At 38.0% G+C, this 23,410-nt stretch overlaps 1 protein-coding gene across 3 annotated transcripts in view; it reads left to right on the forward strand.

Annotated features, from left to right (window-relative positions):
- The window catches only part of HHIP (hedgehog interacting protein), a 109,514-nt gene that overhangs the window by 41,003 nt on the left and 45,101 nt on the right, over positions 1-23,410 (forward strand). The window lies entirely within an intron of this gene.

A 23,410-nucleotide genomic window follows, 5' to 3' on the forward strand; every position in this document is an offset into this window, starting at 1 on the left:
TGTGTGTCTCAGGAAACTCAAACAGGGGCTCTGTATCAACCTAGAGGGGTGGGGTGGGAGGGAGATGGGAGGGAGGTTCAAAAGGGAGGGGATGAATGTACACCTATGGCTGATTCATGTTGAGGTTTGACAGAAAACAGCAAAATTCTGTAAAGCAATTATCCTTCAATTAAAAAATAAAAATATTAAAAACAAATCCAGGAGTAAGAAGGGGGCTGATCAAGGATTGTGTCCAGGATTTGGAAGCAGTATCTTGCACAAGCCATTTTGATTCACTTTTATTCCTTTTTAATCACTTTTTTTAAAGAGCGTAGTGGAGCATGCATTGATTTTACAATAAGCTTCACTTATACAGTAACATTTGAGCGCATGGTAAATTATGCAGTTCACTATATTAAGCCAGGACTTTCCAGTCCACCCAAGTTTCCAGTAAAGTTCTGCCTGACCTCTGTATAAAAGACCACCTTTACTAGGTAACTTATTTTTGCTGCCCTCTTGGGTGGTCGAGTGAGGCAGATTTCCCTGGTGAACAGCATACAACCTTCTTTTTTGCCAACTGAACATTACACTGGGATGTGGCTTGGAGGAACAGTTTCTCAATACTATAAACAACGGTTTTCTTGGAACAGCTTGTTGCTGAAGCATAAAGAGAGGTTACTCTTGGTTTCGCCTTCGGTAGCATATGAATTGGTTAAGGAATAAGTGTGGCTAAGCCACCAAATTACAGCAGCTGTAATATAATTAAGTTCGGTATCCTCCCTGGAGGCTCTGAGAAGTGCTATTATGACACTGGGCTTAAAGAAAAGGAATTTTTCCAGAGCCAGGAAATGAGTCTTTGGGGAAATGCTGTGAAGTCGAAAAGAAAAGAACCAGTAGGAACACCATAAAACTTATTCAAGGAAAAGGGCTGACTAAGATACAGTATTTTGTATCTTGTGAATCTGAGTATATTAAGTCATTATCTTTCAAAAGAGTAGTGTTTGGGGGGATTAAAGAGGCTATCAGAATTAGGATGGGGGAAGAAATGGAGGATTAAACATGTGCTTGAAATGTTGAAAACAAAGAGAAAATAGAAAATGTTCCTAAAAGTAATTATCGGGGAGACTTTTGCTCCCTGCTTATCCATCTTAAATTGTATTCAGAAATAAATTTTTAATAATAACTTGAACTGTTAAGGTAATGACTTCGTATAGACTATTAAAAGGTTATTAAAGATATGAATGACTTTCTGAGTGGAAAGAAGGGGACAAAGAAATGGGAGTTGAAGCTATTTGGCTATTTACTGGCTCACCCTAAGGCCATGGCGCTTCAGCAGAGCAGCATGCATTAGTTGTCGGAACTTCACAGGAAGACCTTAGTCTGGCCTCAACACAAGGCACCAGGGCAAAAAGTTTCTCAGAAAATGTATGAAAGCATAAATACTGAAGAGAAAGATACTTAGCCTAGTTTTCTTTCCAAATCATTCCTGTTCATAGCATCACTCTTTATCTCTTAGGCTCCATGGCTGATTGGCTTAAGAGAAGCGACCACATCTTCAGGACAAGGGTGATTTATTCTTTGGTAATATACCACAGCATTGTCACTCTATGGATTGTTATATCCAGCCAGTCCTCTTATCATTCATTGGTTTTGACTGAATAATGTAGCAGGCAATCCTGCTTGGGTCTGTCTTGTCTAGCATCAGCCATCCATGCAGTAAGTCCTTGAATATCCTAATAATATTCTCTTCATGTGTCCTGCTCAGGAAAGCCGTGTTGCAGTAAAGATAGCTTTCATCCAAGTAGAGTGCTTTGGAGTGGAGGAGAAGGGCTGCCACTCACCTTAAAGTATGACCGCACAAGTCCCCACTTCAGTCATGTCTGACCCTGAAACCCTATGGATGGACTATAGCGTGCCAGACTCCTCTGTCCGTGGAATTCTTCAAGAATACTGGAGAAGGCAAGAATCCTGGAGTGGGTTGCCATGCCCTTCTCCAAGGCATCTTTCAAACCCAGGGATTGAACCCGCGTCTCTTACATCTCCTGTATTAGCAGGTGGGTTCTTTACCGCTAATGCCACCTGGGAAGCCCTGGTCAAACAAATCAAGGGACTGAATGTGTTATCTGGAAAACCAATTTCTTATGCAACCCATTTTTTACCTAGCTTTGGTTTAGAGTGACCTTCCTCTGTGGCCCAGCTGGTAAAGAATCCGCCTGCAGTGTGGGAGACCTGGGTTTAATCCCTGGGTTGTGAAGATCCCCTGAAGAAGGGAAAGGCTACCCACTCCAGTATTCTGGCCATGGGGTCGCAAAGAGTCGGATACGACTGAACAACTTTCACTTTCACTTGGTTTAAAGTAGACATTAATGCATTGACTATAAACTGGTATAAACTTAATGCTTAATTTCTGCCAACCTCAAGGAGGATATTTCAGTCTCCTACAAGTAGGAAATGTATTAAATATGCTTAAGAATCAGTGAGCTATACATGGGCAAGGGGAAGCCACCATCCTCCAATTCTTTGGTTCCAGATGTGCAATAGTCCTAGATTAAACTGATGCTTTGAGGTCTTCCCTCTTCACACAATGCATTACCGCCCCTCCACAGCACTATAAAAATCATTTGATCTAGTGAGTGCTTTTGGTGTTCCAGAAGTGCCTAATAACTTTTTGGAGTCTTTTTGCTAATGGCCTATAGTCTACTTCAGCATTATCAAAGTTAAATTTGATACCTTACACTCTATTGACATACACCTTTTAGTTTAACAGAGAAAGGGATGTACCATTTTGAAGTTTCATTCTATTTCAGAGACTTTTTAAGATATACCCACTTTAGTTCTGGCATTATTAATAGTCCTACAATTTGGATATTCTTATTCCTGTTTTATTGATAAGAAATTATTTTATGGATAAAAAACTCACATTCAGAAAAGTTAAGTAATGTTAAGTAATAATAAACAGTTATTTCTATTAATTGGAAGAACTGAGATTTAAATTCCTGTCTGTCTAACTCTAGTAATTGTACATTGAAAGTGAAAGTGAAGTTGCTCAGTCGTGTCCAACTGTTTGAGACCCCATGGACAGTAGCCTGCCAGGCTCCTCCATCCATGGGATTTTCCGGGCAAGAGTACTGGAGTGGACTGCCATTTCCTTCTCCAGGGGATCTTTTCAACCCAAGGAATTGTACAATAACCATCCAAAAACCAACCAGTGAATATTTGAAGACATTTTGCTCCAGAATCAGCACTGATTTCCAACTCTGCTCTCTCTAATGAGCATTCCATAATAAACTAACCCAAAGCTAAACTCAGATCGTGTTTCTGCTTCCCCCAGCCTCTGTTCCCAAGTATGGGTCAACCCTGGAACAGCTTGTTGAAGCAGAAAAAGGAGCTAAGCTTGATTTGGCCTGGAACAGTATGATTATGAAGGAAGTGAAATGTGGCTTGCTAAAAGAGCCCCAGTTTGATACTGGTTGACAGAATGTCCTTCTGTAGAATTCATTGGAGGGGTGTTTTTTTTGTTTGTTTGTTTGTTTTTTGAAGCCCCATGTAGCCAACAGATGAAAATGCATTATTCTAGCAAATCTTGGGGAAAAGGCACACCTGTGGTGAGATAAGGCTTTCCTTATCTTAGATGAATAGGAAGTTTGATTTTTCTTCCAAAACAAATTGGGGAGTCTAAATACTAGAACTTGTGGAGCAGGGTTATGCCCCTCTGACATATTTCAAGAAACCTGAGGATCCTTTGTTCTTTTGTTTCTCCAAGTCCATTTCACACTGTGAAGGACGCATGTCATGGAGAATATGTTCAATGTCAAAGAGACTGTGTCAGGCCCAGGGATATGAATTGACTCTGCCAAATGAGAGAAATGAGGAAATGCATTGTCTAAGAAGTTATATGCATGAGTGGAAGAATTGAGAATTGTTTCTTGTATATACAAAACTTCTCAATTCTCCTGTGTCTCCTATTCTGTGTGTCATCCTGACTTGAAAATTGGATGTGGTTAAAGGCCATAGATATTTTATGGGTTTAAAGTAAAGGCACCAAAAACTACAAATGTCACTGGCGCACTTATTTCTCCAAGTTTGGTGGGTTACAAATGTCATCTAGGGCCCATGCCATACCGGTAGGCAGATATCATTTGGGAGCTGCTTTTAGATATTTAAACCATTTCAATGACAGATAAATATCTTCCAAAGAGTTAGGGTCACAAAAATTTCTTTTTAAAAGTGTTTGTATAACTTGGACTAGATCATACAGTTGGCTCAGTCCCTAGCATTTAAGCTATTCCTGCACATGTGCAATTCACAAAGATAGTTTGACTTCAAAGGGCTTTTATTAATGTATTTTATTTCATCTAGAAGGTGTTCTTTATGACAAACAGGAAACCTCACTAAATATAACTCAAAGTTTAAGCAATGGAAAGGCACATAGATGATGTCGTACATTATAAATATTTTTTGTACTTGCTAGTTTATTTCTAAGGAAATTATGAGAATGACATCATAATGATGACTGATTTTTATTAGTGTTTTTGCTCTGAAGTTCTAAAGCTCTAGACCAGTAGTTATAAAGAAAAACAAATTGTCTAGTGTTATCCCTTAATACTTTACCTGATGTTTTCTAGTGACATTAATCCTAGGAAGTAATTCTAGGACCACTATATTATCATCAGCTCTCTTTTACACATTCATCATGAAAAACAACTAGATAGGAAAGCACACAATTTCTTAAACTCTTAATGGCAAATAATTACCTTGTATTTTTGTCTGAACTAGTGCTTTGATTAGTGTACAAGTCAAAGAACAATTTTAGAATAATATTTTATAGACCATTACTTGTTGCAATCAGAAAAAGCTTTTTCATAACCATCCAATGTAAATTATAGTAATATGCTCCTTTCTTTTACTAATTCCAAGTGGAAGTTGTTAAGTTTCTATTTTTCCTGAAGCTTTACTCTAGTACTTTTTCTACCTAGATCCTTTTAAATGACTTATTTGATAAATTGAGCCTTAGAAGAGCATGGGGCAAAGATATATATAATATGTGAAATTGAGCTAAAAATCTTTTACTCATGCAACCAACTCATTGGACTTTGTGCTGGGATACAGTCAAAAATAATCAGACTTGATTTCTATTCAAGATTCTTCTTGATGGGTAAGGAAGTGGTGAAAAGAGAAAGTGTTAGTCACTCAGTCATGTCTGACTCTTTGTGACTCCATGGACTGTAGCCCACCAGGCTCCTCTGTCCGTGGGATTCTCCAGGCAAGAATACTGGAGTGGATTGCCATTCCCTTCTCCAGGGGATCTTCCCAACCCGGGGATCGAACTTGGGTCTCACATACTGCGGGCAGATTCTTAAACATCTGAGCCAGGTAGAGCCGTAGATGCAATGAATACAACATAATAACAAAGTGATATGGTGTCATAGCAATTTGTAGAAAGTACTAGGAAGAAAAGAGACAGGCATTCTTTGGAATCAGAGAAGACTGCAGAAGAGCTGGAGCTGGGTCTTAAAAGATCAGTAAGTTCTTTCCCAGCATCTAGATGGGGATGGTCTTACAAGCAGAGGAAATAGCCAAGTGCAAAGTCAGCAGGATGTGAAAACATAGGGAGCGTCCAGATACATGGCAGAAGCTGAAGCTGAAAAAAGAGGCTAGGGCTGTCTGTTGAAGAGTCCTGTGTTCGCTGTCAGATTCCTTGAACTTACTTTTCAGGTAATGACAGAAAGTTTTGTTTTGTTATTGTTTCAAGGAAGCAAAGTTAAATGATCAGATGAGCTTTTGACAAGCTTGTGTATAGGAAGCAGAGTTCTTTAGTTGCTAAGTGGTGTCTAACTCTCTTGCGACCCCATGGACTGTAGCCTGCCAGTCTTCTCTGTTCATGGAATTTCCCAGACAAGATTGGGTTGCCATTTCCTTCTCCAGGGTATCTTCCTGACCCAGGAATCGAACCCAAGTCTCCTGCATTGGCAGATGGGTTCTTTACCACTGAGTCACCCAGGAAGCCCAGGAAGTGGAGGAAGACTCTTCTTATTAGACACAGTCATTAGAAACAAAAATCTCTCATAGCCAAAGGGAAAAAACAAGGTGTCCTTTATCCTGTCCATGGTTTTCTTACCTCTGTTTAGATTTATATCAGGAAATTAATTGATTCAAAGGAAATTTAGCTTGATCTGTGTTTTCACCAGCTCAACAGCAAGGGGTGGATGCCAAAGTCACTCTAGCATCAGTAAGGGCAGTTTTGTCTTAGGCTAGTCCCATCTTCTACACTTCTTCTAGGATCATGTGTGGCATTATATAAAATAATGCTCCTTGTATATTTGAGAGTTCTCCAGACAATCTCACATGTATCTGCGATAGTTTTCTATCACACAATGAAAAGATTACAAGCTTGAAAAAAAGAAATGACGTCCCTTATCATTTTTACAGTGATAAAATGTGGGTTTTGGATACCTGGATTTCTGATAGTCACATCAACATGGCCTTACATCTTGGCTATAAGTGTCAGGGAAAAAACCTTAGAAGTTTTTATATTATGCATATTAATTTTGATTGTTATTTTCATATTTCCTGATTCCCACCACCTAAACTTATAGGTGTAACATAAAAGGAAGTACGTTTTGTATCTGGAGGTATTTAAGAAAGAGTAGAACAAGGCATGGAGAAGACAATGGCACCCACTCTAGTACTCTTGCCTGGAAAATCCCATGGACGGAGGAGCCTGGTGGGCTGTAGTCCATGGGGTCGCACAGAGTCGGACACGACTGAGTGACTTCACTTTGACTTTTCACTTTCATGCACTGGAGGAGGAAATGGCAACCCACTCCAGTGTTCTTGCCTGGAGAATCCCAGGGACAGGGGGGCCTGCTGGGCTGCCGTCTATGAGGTCACACAGAGTCGGACACGACTGAAGCGACTTAGCAGCAGCAGCAGCAGAACAAGGCAGTTTGTGGATATTGCTGATATTTGTGTCCATAATTCATCTGATAAACTGCTGCTTCTGGAAATTTGGTTTTTTAACATATGATGATTCTTGCAGTATCTGTGTAGTTTTTGCTAATGTGTTCGTGTTTATATTTTTATACTCACACATTATATATAAATACAAAAATAAGTATGTATATTTAGATTTCCCATAAAAAATGACCTTTTAAAATTGATTCTTTTATTTGATTTCACACAATTACAAACATACAGTAAAACAAGCAGATTTGCTGCAAATGCCACACACAAGAAAACCAAATGCCATCAGCATTGCCCTTTCTGGGTCCTCACCCTGAGAGTCACTTTGTCATGCATGCCATCAAATGAGAAATGAACATTTTATACAACTATAGTTTTTCACTTGAAACCATCAAGACAGAAAAGGTATGTCAAAATGAAAAAAAATTATAAATTTCTTTTAAGATAATTTGAAATATTTCAGAGTGGCATTTTGGTTTGAGGTTATAGTTCTGTCAAAATAATTGATGAGTGAATAAATGATTATTCATCCCAGGATATAATCCTGAATGCTCAATCCTTTCTTACACTTAAGTACACATCCTTGTTGTCTACTGTCAGGTACGTGAGCTACTACCAGCCCATCCCTCTGCCCTCCACCATGAGGAAGAAAAGAAAGCTGATTAGTGAGCAGCTAATATGGACCAGTTGTGTGTTAGTAACTTAAAATTTTTACTGTGTATTTTTCATTAAAAAAGAAACCTAATGAAGTAAAAGTTATGTCATTTTTTAAAAAACCTGAATGTTCAACTGTGTTAAATTACTGCTGCAAAGTCAAATAGCCTGTAAATCCCTAAACCAGGATTCAAACCCAGCTCTCATATTAACAACCCACATTTCAATTCTCTCTGTTCATCTATGCCCTCAAATCCCTCAAATTCTCTGTAATCAGAGAGCAAGAATGGGAGAGTATGTGTACTTCTGTGCTTTTTCCTTACATTTGTCCTTTCCCAAAGAATAATACTCAATATTAATAAAGTGTCTGTCTGGGAGATGCAATTCTTTCTTTCTTTGGAATTTTCTTCCCCTTCATTGTCTGGCTCCTGGAGTCTCAACTTCAGTGTTTGTCTTCAGGGGCGCCTTCCCTGATCCCCTAGTCTAAATTGGATTCCCCGTGATATGCATTCCCATAACACCCTATTCTTTTCTTTTTAGTCCCTTCTAGTATTTAATTATGCATTTGTTTGTATGCTTACTTGTCTAAGCCTCTTTCCCCAACTAGAATACAATAGCCCAGCCATGGTGCATAGTAACAATGCCTGACTTCTGTTGAACACCAGCCCTGGGTCAGGGTCCACGCTATGCTCTTTTCATTATCTACCTCCCAACAACCTTTGAGATAGGAAAGGTTCCTGTTTGAAAGGTGATTCAACATCAGTTCTAATGAGATGGATGAAACTGGAGCCCATTATACAGAGTGAAGTAAGCCAGAAAGATAAAGAACATTATAGCATACTAACACATATATATGGAATTTAGAAAGATGGTAACGATAACCCTATATGCAAAACAGAAAAAGAGACACAGAAATACAGAACAGACTTTTGGACTCTGTGGGAGAAGGCGAGGGTGGGATGTTTCAAGAGAACAGCATGTATATTATCTAGGGTGAAACAGATCACCAGCCCAGGTGGGATGCATGAGACAAGTGCTCGGGCCTGGTGCACTGGGAAGACCCAGAGGAACCGGGTGGAGAGGGAGGTGGGAGGGGGGATCGGGATGGGGAATACATGTAACTCCATGGCTGATTCATGTCAATGTATGACAAAAACCCACTGCAATGTTGTGAAGTAATTAGCCTCCAACTAATAAAAATAAAGGAAAAAATAGTAATAATAATAAAATAAGAAAGAAAAGAAAAAAAAAAAAAAAGAAAGGTGATTCAACAAAGACAAGAGAAGCTAAGTCACTTTCTCCTGTCAAAAAGCTAACAAGTTGCAAATCTAGACAGTCTAAAGCTCTGAGCCCATCCTCCTGACACGGATGAATAGGAATTTGATGCCTAATGACCTGGGAGCAACTGGCTCACAATATTTGCCCCCGTGATGACTGAATGGAGTGCTGGAATCTGAGAGCAGATCTGTGCAGTGAGTAAGGATAAATGGGGACCGCGTTATAAATGATGAGGAGGTGGGGGCTGGTCGGAAAGTGCAGCCTTTATGAATACTTCCTTTGCTCTATGATGGAGAATCGGGAACTTGTCTCTGCATGGTAATTCTATGAATGAAAATGGGATGGTGACTGCCGTCAGTTCTGTCCCCATTGCTACAAATGTTGAATTATAAACATATTAGAAAACTCTGGTCCTGTCCTTCCCTGCTGGGCTCTTCCGTCAGTTCACTAAGGACACAGTCTCAGGCAATATGAATGTCAGAAGTTTCCTCAAATTCTGCCTTTTGGTCCAAAAGGAATAGTTTCTTTTACACTGAAAACTGTCCTACTGGTGAAACTTCACATGGAAAAGGTGAGGCGCTGAACACTGTCCTCCTTAAAATAAATTTTCATGTATTTGAAGCAAGTTATGTGTACTCAGATTGTTTTCTTTTTCGAACTTAAGAAATCCAAGCACTCCTTATAGTCTTTCTTCATAAATCCTATTCTGATTTTATAATTACTTGCATATCTTTAATCTGGACTTCATATTTTCAGATACGTATAATGCACAGTCCCCACATTTATTGTCTTAATGCCATAGTATCATACTTTCCTAATTATAGAAAACATGGAGTGGCAAATTTTGCGTTTTAAACTGTTATATAATTTAATGTTCAAGGTGCATTTTTCCAGAAATAATATATGTTAATTACTATCATTCAGAATTAGTATAGGCATGTATATATTAAATTTCAAAATTGTCGCTTAATTTGGATATCTGAGGCATAGCTAATGTTTGTTTACTAAATGCTGATTTGTAACTAATGTTATTTTGGAGTAAGAATGATTTTTTTAATGTAAAAATGAAGATTTGGATTGATCACTTTTTAGTGTTGCTGTATTGTTAGAATTCTACATTTGATCATTTTGTAAAATAGTGATTAATGAAAATAGAATTTCATTTTGCTATCTTGGTAAACTTCAAGTTTAATTGACGTCTAAATCTTGTAAATGCAAACTCTTCTCAGAAAATAATTTCAAAAGTACCATAACTTTTATATGACCTTGAAGTTGAAGCAATCTGTTGCATAACTTTTCAAGAGAAGTCACATAGAGAAAACTTCATATTTTTTAAAATTTATTAGTGTTCCTTGGTGGTCTAAACTGTTGGGGTTTTTTTCAAGATTTGTTTTCAAAGCAGTAATCTTACTTAATTGTTCAATGTTTGTTCTCATATAAGTCAATTAGAGTTCTTCTTTAGAGTAACAGTAGGAAATATATAATGGCAAAGAGCAGTGAAACATGACTAGGAAACTCAAGTATCCTAGTGTTGTATTTCTATATAATGATGTGAAGATAATGCTTTTAGCTGCATGACCACCATATTAGCCACACGTCATAAAAACAAACTTTATAAAAGCAAGAGGTCAAATTCACTTAATATTTTGTACCCTTAGCTAGAGTGAAGCATTAATACTTAATATTGTGATTCTTTTCTTTGTTTCATTGAAAAGACCTTGAATCTTCCATTTTCTGACAGGAGGAAAAAGATTTTTCAAGTAAAAAGGTATAAAGCCGAGGAAAATATCAAGGAAACTTGCTTTATACCCTTGGATTTAATGTTTAAAATAAAATGGTCAGATTTTATGCCACAAAAATTTTAGCTTTAAAGATGGTAAATGAAATCATATGAGTCTATTTTATTTCTTTAGCTTTCAATATAAAAATTTAATATTTCCAATAATTTCATTAAAATTTTTACTTTTATTATAAAAGTTAATAATCCTTAAGTCTGTTAGACCTTTATTAATAAATTATGAAAAATTACTTTTCTTTGTGATAGACCAAGACATTCTAAGAGATTTCCAAGCTGCCAAACAATGGAACAGCATTTCTTACCCATTAAATAAAATACTCTTGTGGTTTGAAAGCGTTAAGGTATTTTCTAAATCATCTTCCAAAAGAATTAGTTGCTCTTCTAACAAGGTTTGCAGAATATTTATCAATTTAATAATTTTTAGAAAATATTTACAGTTTAAGAATGATCCTAAAAAAAAGAAAAAGAATGATCATGAAAAGGAAATATTTGAGAGAGTAAGGGAAGTAAAAATTGAAACTCCCCATCATAAACAAATATTTCCTTTATTCCATAGCATCATCTAATCTTTGGGGAGATGTATATGTTAATGGATGCACATACTCTCACACACTGAGTAATTTAAAATTCTTTCTTAGTTCATAACTGGATATTCAAATTTGAATCGAAATTTTAGTGTCTTTTAAAGATTTATTTAAATATCTGTTATGTTAGTCAATACTGCTCTGAGGTAATTTTCCCAGCTGTTTGCCAATACCAAGAATGCATATTTTTCTATCATAAATCTGGGAAGTACGTTTTTACATAGAGTTTGTTTTTAGGGGGGAGAAAATATTGTTACTTGTCATGTATATTATTAGTAAACACATATGTTGGGGTTAATTTTTTAACCATTTTTTAACCATTTCTCCCATTCTTCTTTGTTTACTATAGAAATCACTTTAACTTTAGAGAATACTATATATATATATATATATATAGTGTTTGTATATATATATTTAACTGAGTATATATATATATATATATATATATATATATATATATATATATATATATTTAACTGAGTGTATATGTGTGTGTGTGTGTGTGTATATATATATATATATATATATATTTAACTGAAAAAAAATCCTGCAATAGCAATAGCCAGGTATGTATGTTTCAATGCTAGGATAAAAATTCAGATTACCTCAAGTTTTGCAAATCATTCATTAATAAGCCACTGGTAACACATGCCATCTATATGTTCTGAAGAAATATAGACGGATCTTTATCAAAACTGTGGTAAGCCTGGTGCTAAATATAAGTATCAGTGTGCCTTTCCATGCCTGCAATTTTTTGAAGTCCAAAAGTTCTTCGGATGGTAGCCGGCAAGATAATAACTTCCACTACATAATTTAAATGCATTCCTCATCTGATTCAAATGTAGGGCTACACATTCTCTGCTTCAAAATCACATTCCCTTCCAAAATCTTAGTGTTTTGTGGATTGATTCAGTTTGAGGATGGCTCTTACCTCACTGTCCATTGTAATAGCTATATCTTCCATTCAAATTGCACTTTGGAATTTATAAAAATGATGTTTCATTCATTGTCTTCTTTGATTATCTGAGCAACTTTATGAGAAGGAGGAGAGATCTTTGCCAAGGAGTTTTAATTTGCCTTTCTTGCCCATTAAATAACCAAATAAGTTCCTTAAAAGGATTGTTGACATTTCTACTCTATTTTTTGGCTGTGGACTAGTTTTTTGTTTTACTTTGTTTTTTGGCTGCACCAGGCCGCGTGTTGATTCTTAGTTCCTCAAGCAAGGATTGAACCCTCGGTCCCTGCATTGGAAGCAAGGAGTCTTAGCCACTGGACCAGAGTAGTTTTTATGTATTGTTTCACCTAAAAATATCATCTTTAATTAATGCTTCACTTAGTATTTTGAACCCCTGTTCAATTTACAAAATGATTTGGGTACTTCTCTTTGAAAGGAACAAGTTTGATAAAACTGTAAAGCAGGGGATGAAAGATAAGAGCAGAGTACTAGTGGAGAGAAAGAATGTTATTAACTGAGTCTTGAAGAATAGAAATGTTCTGCAGTGGTGGTCCTGGGTTTGCCAGAGCTAACTGTGTTCACCTCTTCATACACCAGTCAGAGACATCAAGTTACCAGTTTTAAATGGGCCATGGTGAGAGTATTTACACCACAGAAATATACACAAATTCAGGATTTTTTTCTTCCAGATAGTCAGTTTATCAGTGCATTGCCCTAAAGCCTAAGTTAAACCTTTGTTTTCAAATAACTGATATATAAGCTTCATTTCATTCTCCTGCAGAGCTTTGTAAACTTAAGTAAGACTGTTTCAATACTGCCGCAGTCCATGAACAGTGGATGCTAATGAGGGAATACAATCTATTTTGTGTTTGTTTCTGTCTTCATTTAGGGAATATTTGGTGAGGTGGTGGAACATAACAGTTTACATTATTTCTCCTCCAGCCGGGTAATCTCTCTTTTGCCTCTTGTAGTTGTACATTTGGGCCAAGTTACTCAAATCCTCTACGTCTCTGTGCCTCTATCCATAAAGTAAAGACAATAATAAAATAGTATTAAACTTTAGAGTTTTTATAAAGTTTTAATTAGATAATGCTTACAAATTACTTAGCATGGTCTCTGGCGCACAGTGTTCAGTGCATGCTACCGTTCATGACAAGGCTTCCGCTGTAAGACACTTGGTCTTACTTTGTAAGACACTAGAAATACCAAGATGAGGCCCCTGCCTTTAAGAACCTTGCAGTCTAGTGGAGAATTGGTCTAGTTCCTAGTTTACATATCTGATATTTTGCTATGTCCAAAAATGTAGCTGTCCAATGTTTTACTCATTTTCAGTTCAATCTAGAAATGTGTCTTTTTAATTTTTATTTATCTATTTGAAGTGAAGTTGGTTCACAATATTATGTTAGTTTCATGTATACAGAAAGTGATTCAGTTATATATTAATATATATATTATATATTTGAATATCCTATGTTATACATGAAATGTGTACTTTTAAAAATCTAAGGCCCAACAAGTATTAAACCCATAGGTTATAACAGAAGAGTTTAATGTATTTACAGTCTTTTCTGATGATCATTTTTATTCATTTTGTTTGTTTTTGGTTTTGTTCTGGCCACACCTCTCTGCTTGTGAGATCTTAGTTCTCTACCAGGTATGAACCTGGGGCCCCGGCAGTGAAAAGTGCAGAGTTCTAACCACTGGACAATTAGGGAATTCCCTATTCATTTTTAATTCCGTGAATGTCCTTGTGGTTTTTGTCAAAACTTCTGTCAATTTATTTTTGGGTACCCTAAACATATAACATAGGAATTTTTTCTAAAAGTGTTGCCAATATCTCTATACATTTCCTTCTTCAAAAAAGTGTTTAATGCTAGGATTCTGTTTTTAAAAAGAGTTTATACTTTTTGTAGCTTTAGTATTTTGTCATTATTTCAAATAGATGTTCCACACAATTTAGTTTTATTGAAGCATTCTTTTTTTCTTTTAGAGAAGACATTTCAGAGAACTGAACTCTGGAGTATGACAGATATTATTATTAATAGTACTTGACACATTTTGAGCTCAATAGTACGTAGTATCCAAGCCATTCCCTGACACCATATTGGATTCCTTGAGCAGCATATATTAAAGGTTCTGCAGCAACTAACTGCTGCCTGGATAGCATAAAAGGAACAAGTCAATCCACTCTAATGTGCCATCCTGTACCAGATATCACAGTTCAGATGGAAAGTTGGTTCCATCCACAATTTAAAGTTTAAAATAAACTTAGAAAGCTTAAAATAAAGTATAAAATATATCATGTACACTCAGATGTAAATTATTGTGATCATGACAGTTTTTACCTATATAAATGAATATGTGTATACTTTCTTCCCCATAGGCATAAGATGTCAAAAGAATATTAGTACATGGAATAAGAAGCAGCTGGAAAGCTGTAAATTCTAGAAAATAATCACTTCTGGTATCTTGCCTCCATGCAGGTCATCACTTAAACCCAGTGTGGCTGATTTATTTTGTTTATGCTTGAAAAGAGTGGCAAAGAGAATCATGGAAGAGGGTACTGTGACTTTGAGGTAGCTAGTCTCCATCCCAAATATCTTTTGTCCTCTCATTTGTGCTTTTCTCGTCTGTTTTTGCATTTGCTACCACCAGAAGATAAAATGTACAACCCTAAACGTACATTTGACGTGGCCTAATTGCTCCATACCAGAAATTATATACCCCATAAAACACTTCCTAAAAGCTCTGACTTACTGGGGTATCTCCTAGCAGTTCTCCAACTTCATATGAAGCAGGACAGACCTCTTTGTCAGAGTGTGGTCTAGGCGAGCATGGGTCCTGCCAGCATTTGAAAACTGTAAATACTTTTTTAAAGCACTGGAACAGAGGGTAAATGCAATTAAGCATAGCAGAGGCCTTAAGGAGATAAGACAGTGCCGTGAAGAGCATTCATTATCAGGAAACTTGGAATAAGTTTCAGACAAACTTGTTTAAAAGAAAAGCCTAATCTGGAAAAATTGAGGAAATTTTAAAGAAAAGGGGAGAATTAGTACTATAAGTGATAGGTCCTCAGTATATTGTGGTTTCATGCTCAGAGAACAGTGAAAGTAAGAAAAGCCAGAAGAGTGAGTAATAAAATGGCGCAAGATATTCCAAAAAAAAAAAAAGGTCCATTTCCAAAATAAAATTTGTTTAACAGGAAGACTACCAAATCATTCCAAGTATAACTTAAACTTCTTCGATAGAGTTGACCATGAACTCCTTCCTAGAAAGAGGATACGAGGTATAGAACAGCGGTCCCCAACCTTCTGGGTACCAGGGACTGGTTTCGTGGAAGACAGTTTTTCCTTGGACAGGGTGGGTGGATGGTTTCTGGATAATTCAAGTTCATTACATTTATTGTGCACTTTATTTCTATTTCTATTACATCAGCTCCACCTCAGATCATCAGGCATTAGATCCCAGAGCTAAAGAACCTCTCAGGTTTTTTCTGGAATGTTTTCTGAGACCAAATGACAGGTGGTTTTTTTTGGTCTGGTGGGGGGCGTGGTTTTCTCACATCAACCAATCCTCCAGCACTCACTGGGTGTTCAACAATTCATTTCTGACACTAACTATCCAGAGTTCACCCAGGCCCTGCAGACTAAGGGTTCAATCCTACAAGACTGCCTCCGCTACAGACACCAGCTATAAATGGGTCCCCACACTACCCACATTTCTGCCCAGCTGACTACATATTCAGGGGTTCCCATGAGCAACTCACAGAACTCAGGAAGTTGCCTTACTTACTATAACAGGTTTGTTGGGCTTTCCCAGTGGCTCAGATGGTAAAGAATCTGCCTGAAGTGTGGGAGGCCTGAGTTTGATCCCTGGGTTGGGAAGATCCCCTGGAGCAGGAAATGGCAACCCATTCCAGTATTTTAGCCTGGAGAATTCCATGAACAGAGGAGCCTGGCAGGCTATATATAAGACCACGGAGTCGCAAACAGTCAGACACGACTGAGCGACTAATACTTTCACTTTTCACCACAGGTTTGTTATAAAAGCTATAACTCAGGAGCAGTTAGTTACAAGGGAGTGTAGGACAAGGTATAGAAGTTAGGGGGACATAGAGCTCCCATGCCTTCTCCAGGGGCACCACCCTCTAGTGCCTCAAATGTTGACCCACCTGGGAGCTCTCCAGACTCCTCCACTTAAGGTTTTAGGGAGGCTTCACTGATTGATGAAGTCATGACCATTGGTGACTGAACTCAACCTCCAGTCCCTCTCCCCTCCCTGGAGGTTGGTGGGTGGGACTGAAACTTCTAATCCCCCAATTACATCTTTTGGCTCCTCTGGCTACCAGTCTCCATCCTAAAGCTACCTATTGTTGTGATTGTTGTTTAGTTGTTCAGTTGTGTCTGACTCTTTGCAACCCCATGGACTGTAGCCTTCCCAGCTCATCTGTCCATGAAATTTCCCAGGCAAAAACACTGGAGTGGGTTGCCATTTCCTTCTCCAGGGGATTTTCCTGACCCAGGGATCAAACCCGCATCTCCTGCATTACAGGTGGATTCTTTACTACTGAGCCACCAGGGAAGCCCTGAACCTATGGGGGATAGGGGAAATACCAAAAGTCACTTTGTTAGCATAAACTCAGGTAAGGCTAATGAAGAACAAAAGACGCTCCTATCACTCAGGAAATTCCAATGGTTTTAAGAGCTCTGTGCCAAGAAACAGGGCCAAAAAATCAAGTACATTCTTCATTATATTATACAACAGCCCACATCATTCTGTGCTATAACATCATGCAGCCCCTCCCATAAGCCCTCTGGGTTCTTCAGGAGATTGACTCCTCTTCTGAGACCAAATTAGACTTTTGGAACTGTTGAAGAGCAATGCTTCTCATCTTTTCCAGGAGTTGTGGAGAAATGAATACAGTGCTTTTCAAAACTTATGAACAAGCCAACATAAAGTTTTAATGAGATTAAAGTCCTCTAGTGCTTGGAAATGGTTTTTGCCTACATTGATTTTACCTTCTTTGCATCCTGTGATTAACACAGGAGTTCTGCTCTTGACTGAGTTCATCTGTGCCCACATATAGATGGTCTCCACTTTCTCCTCCTCCATTCTGAAAAGTGCTTTCACTTCACTTTGAAGGGTGTTGGTTGTTCTTGTGACACTGACGGCTCAGAGTGCTGGCCGTGACAGTGCTCTCCTTAGGTCATTGCTGTTGTTTTTGTTCAGTCCCTAAGTCACGTCTTTGTGAACCTGTGAACTGCAGCATGCCAGGCTTCCCTGTCTCTCGCTATCTCCCGGAGATTGCCCAAGTTCATGTCCATTGAATTGGTATGCTATCTAGCCATCTCATCCTCTGTCATCCCTTTGTCCTCCTGCCTTCAATCTTTCCCTCCATCAGGGTCTTTCCCAGTGAGTTGGGTCTTCACATCAAGTGGTCAAAGTACTGGAGTTTCAGTTTCAGCTTCAGTCCTTCCAATGAGTATTCAGGGTTGATTTCTTTTATGATCCACTGGTTTGATCTCCTTGTTGTCCAAGGGACTCTCAAGAGTCTTCTCCAGCACCAAGCATCGTCTCCTTAGATATTTCCTTGTGAATGTATTAGTGAGCTTCATTCATCCTCTCCTTCAGAGTACAGCCAAGATGGCTCAAGTCATCAGTGCTTTGGATCCTTTTTAAAAAACAGATTAAAATAGTGTAGTGCACAGAAAATGCCCTTCCCCAAAAGATATTAGTGAGTGCAAGTCACTCAGTTATGTCTGACTCTTTGCAACCCCATGGACTGTAGCCCGCCAGGTTCCTCTGTCCATTGAATTCTCCAGGCAAGAATACTGGAGTGGGTAGCCATTCCCTTCTCCAGGAGATCTTCCCAAACCAGGACTCAAACCTGGGGCTCCTGCATTGCAGGCCATTTCTTTATCATCTGAGCCACTGGGGAAGCTCCCCCCACCAAAACTTCCTCATCCTAATTGGCAAAGGGGAATTGAGGTTGCAATGGAATTAAGATTATACTGAATTATCCACGTGGGTTCAGTGTCATCGCAAATCCTTAAAAGTAGAGAGGGCACAGAGAAGGTCAGAGTGGGAGCGATGAGAATTCACCCCTGCTGTTATTGACTTTGAAGATGGAAGGAAGGCAGCAGCATCCAAGGAATGCCAGGGGCTTCTAGAAGTTGGAACAAGAAATGACTTCTCTAAGAGCTTCTAGAAAGGACCATGGTTCTGAAAACACAATTCTTTAGCCCAGTGAGACCTGTGTTAGATTCTAACTTACTAATTTTAAGATAATCCAATTATATTGTTTTGAGCCACTAAGTTTATGCTGATTTTTTACAGCAGTAATAGAAACCTGGTATTGTATTTGAATGAACGATTCTCAAATAAACCTGCTTGTCATTTCTTAATAGCAAAAGGCTCCAGTCTAAGAAGCACAGGCTTGTATGGGGAGGGGCTCACATTGGTCTCCAAGTTCTCTTGTTCCTTTCCTGATAATGTGCCATTAAAACATAGACATTAAGACAATTAATAAAGGTAATGTGTGACTTGCCTTTTAATAAAAGTATATATTTTATAGAGAATTTTAAGTGCCACCAGTCTGTTCTTATGTTAATTCCTAGAAACTTCTTCATTACTAAGAGAACAAAAGTTCTACCAGAGGTCTTCATTCATACGTATTTTTCTGGGTAACAGATGTAAGATAAATTTAGAAGATGGTTTTACTATTTGCAGACACTCTGCCTAATCTTCATGTAATTTATCTGTCATAAAACCTGGGTTTTTTCTTTTTTTTACCACGTTTTAGAGTGGAGAAATCTCATTGAAAATATGCTAATTAAACTAACTAATATGCTAATTAAACTTCGTGTCAGAAGTTACCCAGAATAGGTATTTACTCTCTTTATTGCTTGGTTGCAGCCATGCATATTTCTAATAGTGTAGCATTAACTGCCCTGCATCTCAAATTAGCATCATAAAAAAGAAGTTATAGGGGAAATAACAACTGAAAACTTTGTTACCTGCTTCCTGGATAAGCACCTGGAAGACAAGGATTGGTTCTTGTTGATTATCTCACCCCTGGTGCCAAGTATAATGCCTAACATGCAGTAGATATTCAATAAATATTTGCTGAGTGAGTGTTAAATGCGCTTTTTGTTCGAGAAGACAGTAACAGGGAGTGCCTTATTTACTTGACACTTCCTTGCTTTCTCTATACCATAGGGTTGTTCTATAGGTCACTGAACGTGAAGCCAGCCCCTTGCCAGAGGGTCAGTAAGCGAACTGCAAAATTGAGAAATGATGCTCCCAGCTCAGCGCAGCCCAGCCCTGTTTCCTAAAACACACAAGTCAGCTGCCAGGCAGAAAATATTAAGGCCAGTTTTAAAGCAGGCAGAAATCAGAAAAAATTTAGAAAAAAACTTTAGCCACATTGAAATATGAAAACATTGGAATGTTTTCTTTAAAATACCATAATGAAAGGCCATGCCCCACAATTTCTATTAAAAAAGTAAAACATACTTCCTGTTAGAATCATCTCATGAGTCCCTGTCTTTTTCAACAGCTGCTTCCTCTTCTTCAAAGAGGAATATTCGTAGTCCTTTGGTTAGAACTGTGGTGTGTTCACCAGGGAAGAGTTTATCTCAAAACTGTAGGACTAGATCTCATCTTGTACTTACATGAAAGTCATCAATACCCTTTGTTTATGGGCTTTGTCTCTTTTCTGCTGACCCTGTGAAATTGTTCCTGAGAGCTGGACGATGATTACAATGGTGGTTAACTACTTAACAAAAGTTCCTAAAGAAGGTTTTATGATGCACTCTGAAACATGGGTTGATCTCAAGGTTTCAAAGTGTATAGGGACATTATTTTCAAATCATGCAAGTGCCTGATTTTGGTGCTTGGTGAGAGACTGTCCAGAAGTTGATGTGATATTGAGAGGCCTGAGCACGGGGAAGAAAGGGGCTCATGGTAGCCTGTAATGATATTCTGTTGAAGCTTCCGTCGGTGAACTTGAAAAAAAAGAAAAAAAGCATTATCCAAATAGAGGAAACTCTTAAGTGTTGTTGTAAACTACTTTTTGCCTGTTTGGTTCAGGCGGTGGAGGTCACTCCCAGCAGCAAATACACAAAGCATTTGGTTTGAGTAATAAAGTACAAAGTATAATGTGAATATTTGGACACATTACTCTTTCTCACATCACTCAGGGTAAACATTTTGGACATTAGGTTAACAGTTTTCACAAGTATGATGTCAGAAGTCAGTGTCATTGGAAAGGTGTGGCTCCCTGCACCGCGGAGCTTCCGCTTGCCATCTAGGACTATGTTTGTCTCCCTTTTAAGATAACTTTGGTTGAACTAATTAATCACTAGAGGTTCATTCGCCCCAGATGCTCAGCAGAAACAGTGCTATAATTTGATATTTCTGAGAGGAGTGCTTGGTTTTTAATCCCATAAAACTACACATAATGAAGGGAAAGAATGGGAAAGAGTAAGAAGACGGTAACATTGACACAGGGCTTTCTAATGAGCCTGCGAGAGCTGGGCCGTTTTTTCAATCCTGGCGCCAGGGGTCAACACTCAGGCTCTCAGGTGGCAATGCGCTGATGAACCTTCTGGCAACCACAGAAGGTCTGGAAGCCTCAAAAATCTCATGGTGGTTCTGGCATTATAGTCTCTGACCCTGGTCCAAAGTTAAAACTTCGTACCCAGTTGACATACTTCTCCATTCTTATGATTTGTAACATACTTTAAATGGACAGCATACCTCTGCAGGCTAATTCAAGCTAAATGTGAGCCTACCAATACTTTAAAATACCGACAGGAGTCAAATATCCTTCCTTCCCAATCTTTGAATTGTGTTATATGATATAATTTAAAAAGCTAGTTTTGAGAGACACCCTAGGTTGTTTACACAGTATATTAAATTTTTTCATCACTATAATTATGAAAGTGAATATTTCTCTGAAATGACTTGAGTCATTAGTCCTGTTTCTAAACCACCCAGAACACTACTTTTCACCTGGAAATTGACTTTAGAAAAGTGAAATCGTGTGTAACTATTGTGTGTGTGCTAAATAGCTTCAGTTGTGTCCAACTCCATGCGACCTATGGATTGTAGCCCTCCAGGCTCCTCTGTCCATGGGATTCTCCAGGCAAGAATACTGGAGTGGGTTGCCATGCCCTCCTCCAGGGATCTTCCTGACCCAGGGATCAAACCTGCATCTCTTATGTTTCCTGCATTGGCAGGAGAGTTCTTTACCACTAGTACCACCTAAACAAATGTAAATCCTATAACCTGAAAAATTCAGGACATTTTTGAAATGACTTTCTTGATTTATTTACTTGTCATTCAGATGTCTCATTCTGTTTTCATATTTGGCCCTTTAATAAAAATCAGTGATGCCCCCCCCAACTCCAAATTCATTCGTGAGATACGTCAATCTCTAAGGTAAACAACCGTCTTCTATCACTTGTGGATTTATTTAAATCTCTCTTTCCATCTGTCTCTCTACCGTGCATGAATTCTACACCTAATTCCCAAAAAGCAACCAGCAGTTTTAAACCATGTTGCTAGCCAGCTCAAATTGTCTTTCAGATGATTTGATTAAAGATTACAAAAGAACTACATTCAACAAAATCTTCTTCTAGTGGAACGCAAACATTTGTGAAGTGGGCATGCAGTACTTAACCTGCATTCACAGCCTTAGAGGGGGATGTATCCGGAAGAGGAATTAATTACAAACTAAATCCCACCCCTAGGCCTCCTTCTACAGCCGTAAGGGAGGTTTAGATGTGCACTGGTTTTTCTATAATCAAATATTAGTTACACATCTCTGTTTTCAATGTCTCATAAGAAAGGCAAGAGCTATCTGTTTAATAAAGATGTAAGAAGAAAGATGAGTCAATATTAAAATCATCGTAATAAGATAATCCAAAAAAACAGGCTCATTCATAAAGTCATAAAGACTTACCCTTCCAGTGAGATAGTTCTCATTGTTAAAATTAATCATATTGTGATATGCAAATGAAGAGGCTGGCCTTTTGAATAATAACTTAGTAGTTCTGGGATATTTGCACCCACTTTATTACTTACACACACTTAAAGTTTGGATATTTCTGCTTTGGATGGCATACATATGAAAGCAGTTTTTCTCTAATCCAGGAAATAAACAATGTTTATTAAAAGTAAACATTTATGCCTAGAACTTAAAATTCACAAGTCCATGTAGCATACAAACTGCACACACTATCATACATTTCTAGTAACACAAGCTATTCTGGGGAACAAAGGCAGGAGAATGATGGAGCATAACCCAATGAAGAAATTGCAGTATTAGAGATTTTTTTGCTCCTCTGACACGTCTAAGGAGTAGCTTGCAGCTTTTCACCCTAAGAGATGTGCTGTTTAATGAAATAGCATGGATAAGGTGATGTCCTAAGGGCAGTTTTGGTCACATTTTTTGCCATTGTACATAACTCAACAGACTACAGACAAAGTGCTTACTAGCTTACCAGGATGTGAACTTGAAGTATCTGATCTTGATAATTTTAGATACTTTGATTTCATTATAGAAATTCCTAGACTACTTGTGGGATAAAACAAATGCTAAGACCATATTGAGTTTCATCAAGCTGAATTAGCAGAAAATAAAGATAAAATGCCTTTCTATTTAAGCACACGATGATGTTTTAATTGTTACAGCATTTGGCATGCCTAATGTATACAATTCTTGACATACATATAATAACAAAAGAAAGTTGTTTGGGATTTTTCTTTTATTTCCTAGTGTCCCCGTTCCTCTCTAGGATTTTTCCCACCCCCACCCTAGCCCTGGCTTTTAGCTCTCCTCTCATTTCTCCATCTTTCTATAAAGAAAAAATTCGAGGCAGCAAAAGGATCTATGTAAAAATACCTCATTTCTAGGCCAAGGCTGCTTATTACCTAGCTATGACGAACAGACCACCATGGTTGTGACAACTGATGTAGATGCCTCCAGGGTAAAACAAAGGTTTACATATTACACAAGCAATTTAACTGTTTTCTAAATAGATTGCCAAGACAGTGGGAGTTGGCAGCCCGCACTGTGTTTTAGGTTTGGGAGACTTGGATTAGAAGTGACTGCTGATTATGAACCTTTTTATTTGTCTTCTGTGAACTACAAGCAGCCTAGTAACCCAGCAGAGAATTCTTCACAGCACTTCA

The sequence above is a fragment of the Dama dama genome, chromosome 5 (genome assembly GCF_033118175.1).
Source record: "Dama dama isolate Ldn47 chromosome 5, ASM3311817v1, whole genome shotgun sequence".
Classification (NCBI taxonomy): Eukaryota; Metazoa; Chordata; class Mammalia; order Artiodactyla; family Cervidae; genus Dama; species Dama dama.